The sequence below is a fragment of the Sinocyclocheilus anshuiensis genome, unplaced genomic scaffold, assembly GCF_001515605.1.
Source record: "Sinocyclocheilus anshuiensis isolate Anshui unplaced genomic scaffold, SAMN03320099.WGS_v1.1 scaffold496, whole genome shotgun sequence".
Lineage (NCBI taxonomy): Eukaryota > Metazoa > Chordata > Actinopteri > Cypriniformes > Cyprinidae > Sinocyclocheilus > Sinocyclocheilus anshuiensis.
The window spans coordinates 333,969-340,588 of record NW_015555736.1 but is presented as its reverse complement, the minus strand read 5'-3'; the positions used below and the strand labels follow the sequence as shown (position 1 = coordinate 340,588).

The 6,620-nt window shown below is 40.0% G+C and overlaps 2 long non-coding RNA genes across 2 annotated transcripts in view; one reads left to right on the top strand and one right to left on the bottom strand.

Annotated features, from left to right (window-relative positions):
- LOC107673115 (uncharacterized) overlaps positions 1-5,476 on the top strand; it is a 15,845-nt gene extending 10,369 nt beyond the window's left edge. The window contains exons 2-3 of the long non-coding RNA XR_001632375.1: positions 3,127-3,298; positions 5,428-5,476. This is a non-coding gene — a long non-coding RNA (uncharacterized LOC107673115). The remainder of the gene's footprint in view (positions 1-3,126; positions 3,299-5,427) is intronic.
- Positions 4,245-5,875, bottom strand: LOC107673114 (uncharacterized). The gene is made up of 3 exons (XR_001632374.1): positions 5,806-5,875; positions 5,358-5,665; positions 4,245-4,821 (listed from the first exon to the last, which is right to left on the bottom strand). It is a non-coding gene; the product is annotated as an uncharacterized LOC107673114 (long non-coding RNA).
- Positions 5,876-6,620: the final 745 nt, after the last annotated feature.

The following is a 6,620-nucleotide window of genomic DNA, read 5'->3' as shown; positions in this document are numbered from 1 at the left end:
TTGCTCCCAACTGTTTTTTTTTTTTTTTTTTTTTTTTTTTTTTTTTCTCAAAACACGGAATCATTCTTGAACGAAAAACACCTCTGTTGTGTAGCTTGGTGTTCTGCTAGGCTTTGTTTGGAATTATTTATTTATATTGGCGGAGCTAAGGAGGGAACTGGGAATAATTAACACGTAATCTACTCAAAACTGACAATGTTCATTGAACTGTTTTGTAAAAGCGATATCAAAGAATTGTGGGCTCTTGTATAAAAGTAAAAGTCATAAAGCGACCCCCACCCTGCTTCATCTGTCTAGTCTAGTGCTTGTGTGTACATGTAGTAGTTTCCTCCTGTATAGTCAACTAAATTAAGAAAGGGCTTTTATCAGCAACTATCAAGATTTCCACTCTGAAAAGACCCCCCGACTTTACTAACATGTTACATATGGCACACATGTTTGCTATTACAGCCATTTTCCTAAGCCACACACTTCTGTGCTCTTGCAAATGAGAGGTTCACAGCCCCGCTTCGCCACCACTTGCCTCCGATTCGTAGACTCCCGTTGGCAAAAAGGTGGATGGGACGCATCACTTCAGCCTGTGAATCCTTTTTATTTCCTCTCCATCTGATATACATTGGAGGTAATAGAACTTGCATAGATCAAGCAATGATATATTCCAGTAGAAATCAGCTACGGAGCTTTGAGGTCAATTGTGTAGTTTTTGATTGCATGTTAATGATAGCTACTTTCTTTGTCAATGTTTTTCTTTATTTTCTATTCTTCTACTTGTATTTGTTTAGTTAAAATATGTAGACAGTTTTCAACACAAATATTACTTGCATTAATGATGAATATTTAGCTTTGTTCAGGTGATTTCAATGCAAGAAATAAAATACACAGAACATCAAAATATTTCAGTCCAAGACAAAATGTAACGCTACAATTGTTGAAACTTTCCAGTTGCTTACAGCTTGGAGATGAGATGGGCCCTCTTGGCACCCTCCCTCTGGCAGTGTCTTTGCACACAAGTATCCGAGCTATCCTGTGCCAGCTCTTAAACGCAATCCTCCAATGCTACTCTGGGTTTGGCACGGGCCTGGAATTGGGGACCAGAGCTAAATAACTCCAGACTCTCTAAGCATTTGAAGGGCAACATTTCTGGTGTACGGAGCGAGAATCGGGGGCCTGTGTTTTCCAACCAGACTGATAAGGCTATTTAAGACATTTTTGTGGCGCTGTTTCTGTCGTGAAACAGAACGTGGCCAGCTAGCGGGAGAAAAAGCAATCCTTTTGTTATTGAGAGGACAGGATTTCTTGAGGCCTTTGGCTCTTTTGTAATCACATCCAGACTCTGTTTGATTATGATATGTGAGCTATTGCATCACTGAAATCCCTAAAGTGGCTTATGGTCTTATAGGTGACATTTGAGGTTGTGTTGGCCTGCGTGCTGTCAATACACTGCCTGTGCACCAATGGTTATTTAATGTGGCGATATGATACATACCTAACAGCAATGGTTTTATTTAGAGTAGCATTTGGCCCCAGCAACCATAAAAGCCCTAAATGATTATTATTATTTTTTTTACCTTTAGTAACTGCACAGCTAAACAACTTGGTGGTTTGGGGTAAACTCTTTTAAGCATCTCAGTGTGCATTTCGTGTGAATATGTAATTACAGAATTTCTATAAAATGATGTCTTTCAGCAAAAAAGCAACAAAATAACCAAACAATCCCTTAGGCCTATTCTAAACCTACTGACATAACAGTTTATGACTTTATTTAGAGGCAAGTATGAGTTTATGGATGTTGTTTTTGAAAGGATTCTACAGTGGCAGAAATTCCCCTTTAGAACAGGCGTTCAATTCAGTGGACCTTGCGCATGTGATCTGGCCCCTGCCACACAATACTGTCCCTTAGGGCATGTAAATAGCCGTCATTCAGTCATGTTCAAAATGACAGACAACACAGTGATGCACTGGGGTGAAATGTCATGACTCTGTCAACCCTGTCCCAGCAAGACACCGTGTTAGTCACATGATCTCAGAAGGTTCACTTATGTTTAACTGGCTTGCAGTGTTGTTGTATTAATCATTCAAACAGGATGCATTTACATGTTTTTCATGGATCTACTGAAGGGACGTATTGTACTTGAACACACTCAAATGTACGATATTTACAGATGTTTTAGTTATAGGTGCTCATAGAATTATGAGCTTTTATGTTATTGTGTTATGCTTTAGATTTATTTTGGGATAAGTGTTCTCTGCTACATGAAATTGTATGACATGGCAATCAGTGCTGTCAATTTCTTATTTATTATTTAAGTAATTTGTTGAAAAAGTAATGCATTTAATCATAACATAAATTCCATAAGGGATTTTCCTATCGTTGAAGTAATTCAAGCTTGAAGTACAGCTGTAATGCAAGTCCATACTTTGCACAGCTCCAGCTATCGGCATTCATGTACCTCAAACATGTATGTATCATGAATATTGTGTAGTTTTTTTTGTGTGTATATATATATATATATATATATATCTCAGATCGTGTATATGGAGAGGAGGCAGAGGTGCATACCCCTTCTTTAAATAATTACATACGCGATTAATGCAATTTTTTATTTTTTTTTAATTCATTCTTTTTTATTATCGGCAACACCTACACTCTTAAAAATAAAGGTGCTTCAAAAGGTTCTTCAAGCGATGCCATAGAAGAACCATTTTTGGTTCCACAAAGAACCATTCAGTCAAAGGTTCTTTAAAGAACCATCTCTTTCTTACCTTTTTATAATTTGAAGAACCTTCTTTCGCCACAAAGAACCTTTTGTGATACAGAATGGTTGTTTAGATGTTAAAGGTTCTTTATGGAACCATTTAGACAAAAAGGTTCTTCTATGGCATCGTGAAGCACCTTTATTTTTAAGAGTGTAGTAGCGATATTTGCTTGTGCAACAATAGATCATCTATAAAAGTAGTCATCTGAAGCAAGTAATTAATTTAAATTATTATTTTTTTTTTTAATTATGTGCTTCTCGGAGCCCTGTTATAATAATAAAAGTGATAACTTTAAACAGTTTTCCTTTCTAATAATTAAATTGCATGCCATTCTTCTCCGGTATTTCTCATATGCTGTGTGGCAAGAAGCGAGGACCGTTTCGGGAGCTCAGAGAGCACGTTGGTGGCGAGCATCTTTTAGCACCCTGCCCAGATGGAGCACGATGATCGGATGTGGGGGAGCCACCAATAAATATATTTCCACATTTAAACTACGAAAGAGGAAAGGAGTGTCGATCAAAGAGCCAGATCTCCGAGACCGGTACCGATTACTCTCCGGATCAGATATTTACCATGAAGCTATTCCTGCCTTTGTGTGTGTGCCTTTCATATTGCAGACAGTTTAAGGAAAGGCTGTCTTTGATCAGACTGATAAGCCATGTTTTATGCCAACACACGCATGCACATTCTAACACGCTGCGGCACACACACACTAACGCATGCAAAAATGCACTCAGTGCCACATGTGCAGCCAATTAGCAGCTGAGTGTTTATGGGGGATCCAGATGAGTTTCAAACAGGGCACGGTGCTCGGCAGACTTTGATGGCTTACAGCTTTAACCTGCTCTCATCACGTGCTGTTAGAGCAGGAATGGATGGAAATGTTGTTGAAACGTTTGCTTTGGTTTAATGGTCTTTAGAGACGGCGTGGGCTGAGCAGGCTGGAACTGCTGCTGCATGCCAACTCCTGGAGTCATGCATTTTCGACATGGAGCTTGATGTGGCATATTTCAGGAAAAAGTTACTTTTTGTTTACCATTTGAAGAATTTTTCAAACATTTCACCCTGGATCGCTGTTCTCCAAAAAAACAAAAAAACAACAACACCTGTCTATCTAGTAGAACGAGCTTAGTAGAGTCATAAAGTCAGTAGCTCTAGTGATTGATTCCATATCCACTGCAATCCTCTTTTTCATTTTTTTTTTGACAGAGCTTACCACATTGTTCGCATCTCCATTTTGCCTCATAACCTCCCCTTCCCCATCATGTAGTTGATGATTGCTCATACAGGACACAGGGATTACAATCCAGCATGGTGGGAGTCAGATTAAAGGACAGTAGCCTAATGCAGACAGGCATTTGAAAGTTTTTCAGAGTTTCTCAATGTGCACCGCACCTATTCTGAGCCCTTTTATCAGATTAAGTCTGATATATTTATTTGTTTGTTTGTTTGTTTGTTTGATGGCTGACACATAGCATCAAGGCATTTCTTGTCCCAGGTTAAGATCTTGCACATCTGTTCTATATTGTACCACACTGCAGTTGTTGTTGTTCTCCTGAGGGATTAAATGTTGATTTTTGAGAGCTCATTTCTTGGAGTGGACATGCTAATCTGATGGAGGATGATGGGTTATGGAGTCATGGAGTGCACAGGTGGGTCAGATGTGCAGTTTTGCATCCTGGTATGACCTGCAAATTCTTCCGAGAGGAGAGTCTGAGTCAAAGAGTCGAGCAAAACTAGAGCCAATATATGTTTTCCATGTAAAACTATTTACTATCGAGTAAATCATGCACAGTCAAGACAGCCAGCATATTCCAACCAGCTTCACCTCAACAGAAGAATAGAACAGCACATTAATATGATATGCACATATTTTATGTATTGTGTGTGTTTGATGCCCAAGAGATCTCATTTGGTGGCTTCTCCACTGATCCCGACTGCTCTGTTGGTTATCAGAGACCGGTTCGCGTTCTTCAGATCAGTCCTTCCAAAATGGACTTTGAAGTCAGTGTCCCATAAGGAGACTTCGGTCTCAGGGCGGCTGAGCTCTGGGATGTGCTGGACCTGAATGGAATAAGAGACAGCACTGGTAATAAGAAGACTTAAAGTTTGAAAAAAAAAAAAAAGAAATGTTTGATAAAAATGAAAGAAAAATAAAAGGAGAAATAAAGGAACATTCTGGGTTCTCCATTCTCTATTTTGGCATAGTGTTGATTATCACAAAAATGTGGTAGAGACACTTACAAGAGAAGTGAATAGGGAAGAATTTGGGGTTTAAAAGCAGAAATGTGAAGTCTTTAAGTCTTCTCTTAAAACATATGTTTGAGCTGTATATTGGTTTAAAACATTTTTACAGCATTGTAGGGTTTATAATTACATTAATTATTTTCTATGTAAATTTAAATCACTTAAAATCCCATTAACATGCATATTGTTTATATCTTGTGTCTTTAACATGTCAGTGGGGAGCTTTTTACAATTTTATGTATAATCCAGATTTTTGATTTTTAAAGAAAGAGAAGCGTCAATTAATTTTTGATCATTATGATTGAACTTAAGTAGTATTGAACCTGAAATATTCCTTTATCTCTTAAACATACCCCTTTCCGTCATGTTCCGCTCTATGATGCGATGGTTGAAAATCAAGAAGATTTTTCTGGCTTCATATAGGGTGTACCTAGGGAGTAAAGTTGGAGGACGAGTAAGACTATCGGGCTGGTATGCGCTCTGAGGGGCAGCCGTGGCACCGCGCCATGGGTTCAAACACGCAGGGTAAATATTTGCTTCTCTTTGGTAGGCCGGCTTCACTGAGGTCATTCATCTGGGATTCCCTTGGCATCTGCCACTCTTTGTTGTTACAGTTGGCATTTTTGGCACAGGAAAGGTGGTGGGGCTACAAAACGGTCACCTGGAGAACAGAAAGAGAGACTTGGGAGCAGAGCGGAAGCGTCGGAGCTGGCATTCATACAACGGTTCCATTTGAAATTCAAGAGCAGCCCGTAAAAATGCAGGAAATGGAGAAGAATGCATTTTGTCACTATAGGTCACCTCTCTCTTGTTTGTCGAAGCCTTTCATGTGGAAACACGTCAAAGAGGGTTTCAAAGTGACACTCTTTCTCGTGTTGCAACTATAAAACCAACGTAATCCATCTCTTATCAAAGCGATTTCACCCGTATCACTACAATGAATTCATTTATTCTTCCCAATCACATTTGATATCCACTCATAAAAGGAAACGCCATCCCACCCACTTCTGGCCGTCCTCCTGCGATCATCTGATGGTGAACTCTATATCAGCCTGTAGATGGTGCTGTGTTCCACCGATCTCCTTCTCATCCCTCTATCATTTCTCTACAATGAGTCCATTGTTTTCATATCCTGTCTTACCTCCTTTGCCCAAGATCCCCCACCGTTCATGTCAGTCTTTTTAAACCCACCCAGCCAGGGCAGGCCCTGATTATACCATCCGCGTGCTATCGTGGGCATTTTGAGGAGGAGGAAGATGGCGTAAAACTCAAGTGCAGAGGAGGTGGGAAGGGAGGAGGGAAAAGCACATACACAAACACACAATTCCCAAAGCACTCTTGGGGATTGGCAAGGGCCAAGAAATCTCTCTTCCCTGGAACACCTAATCCTTGGGTCGGGGCCAAGGACCACAATCTCTGTGCACAACTGACACCGGCCACCAGAGACACTTTAGGGTTTTTTAGGCGTGTCCTGTTCTCTCTCAGCTCACCGCAGCCAGAGCATGAAGCATGAGAGGACACGACTAGAAATCAGTGGTTAAGTTGTATTTACAACACTGTTCCAGAACAGTTCAACCCAAATAATCAGATGTGTGCAACGTGTTTTATGGAGGATG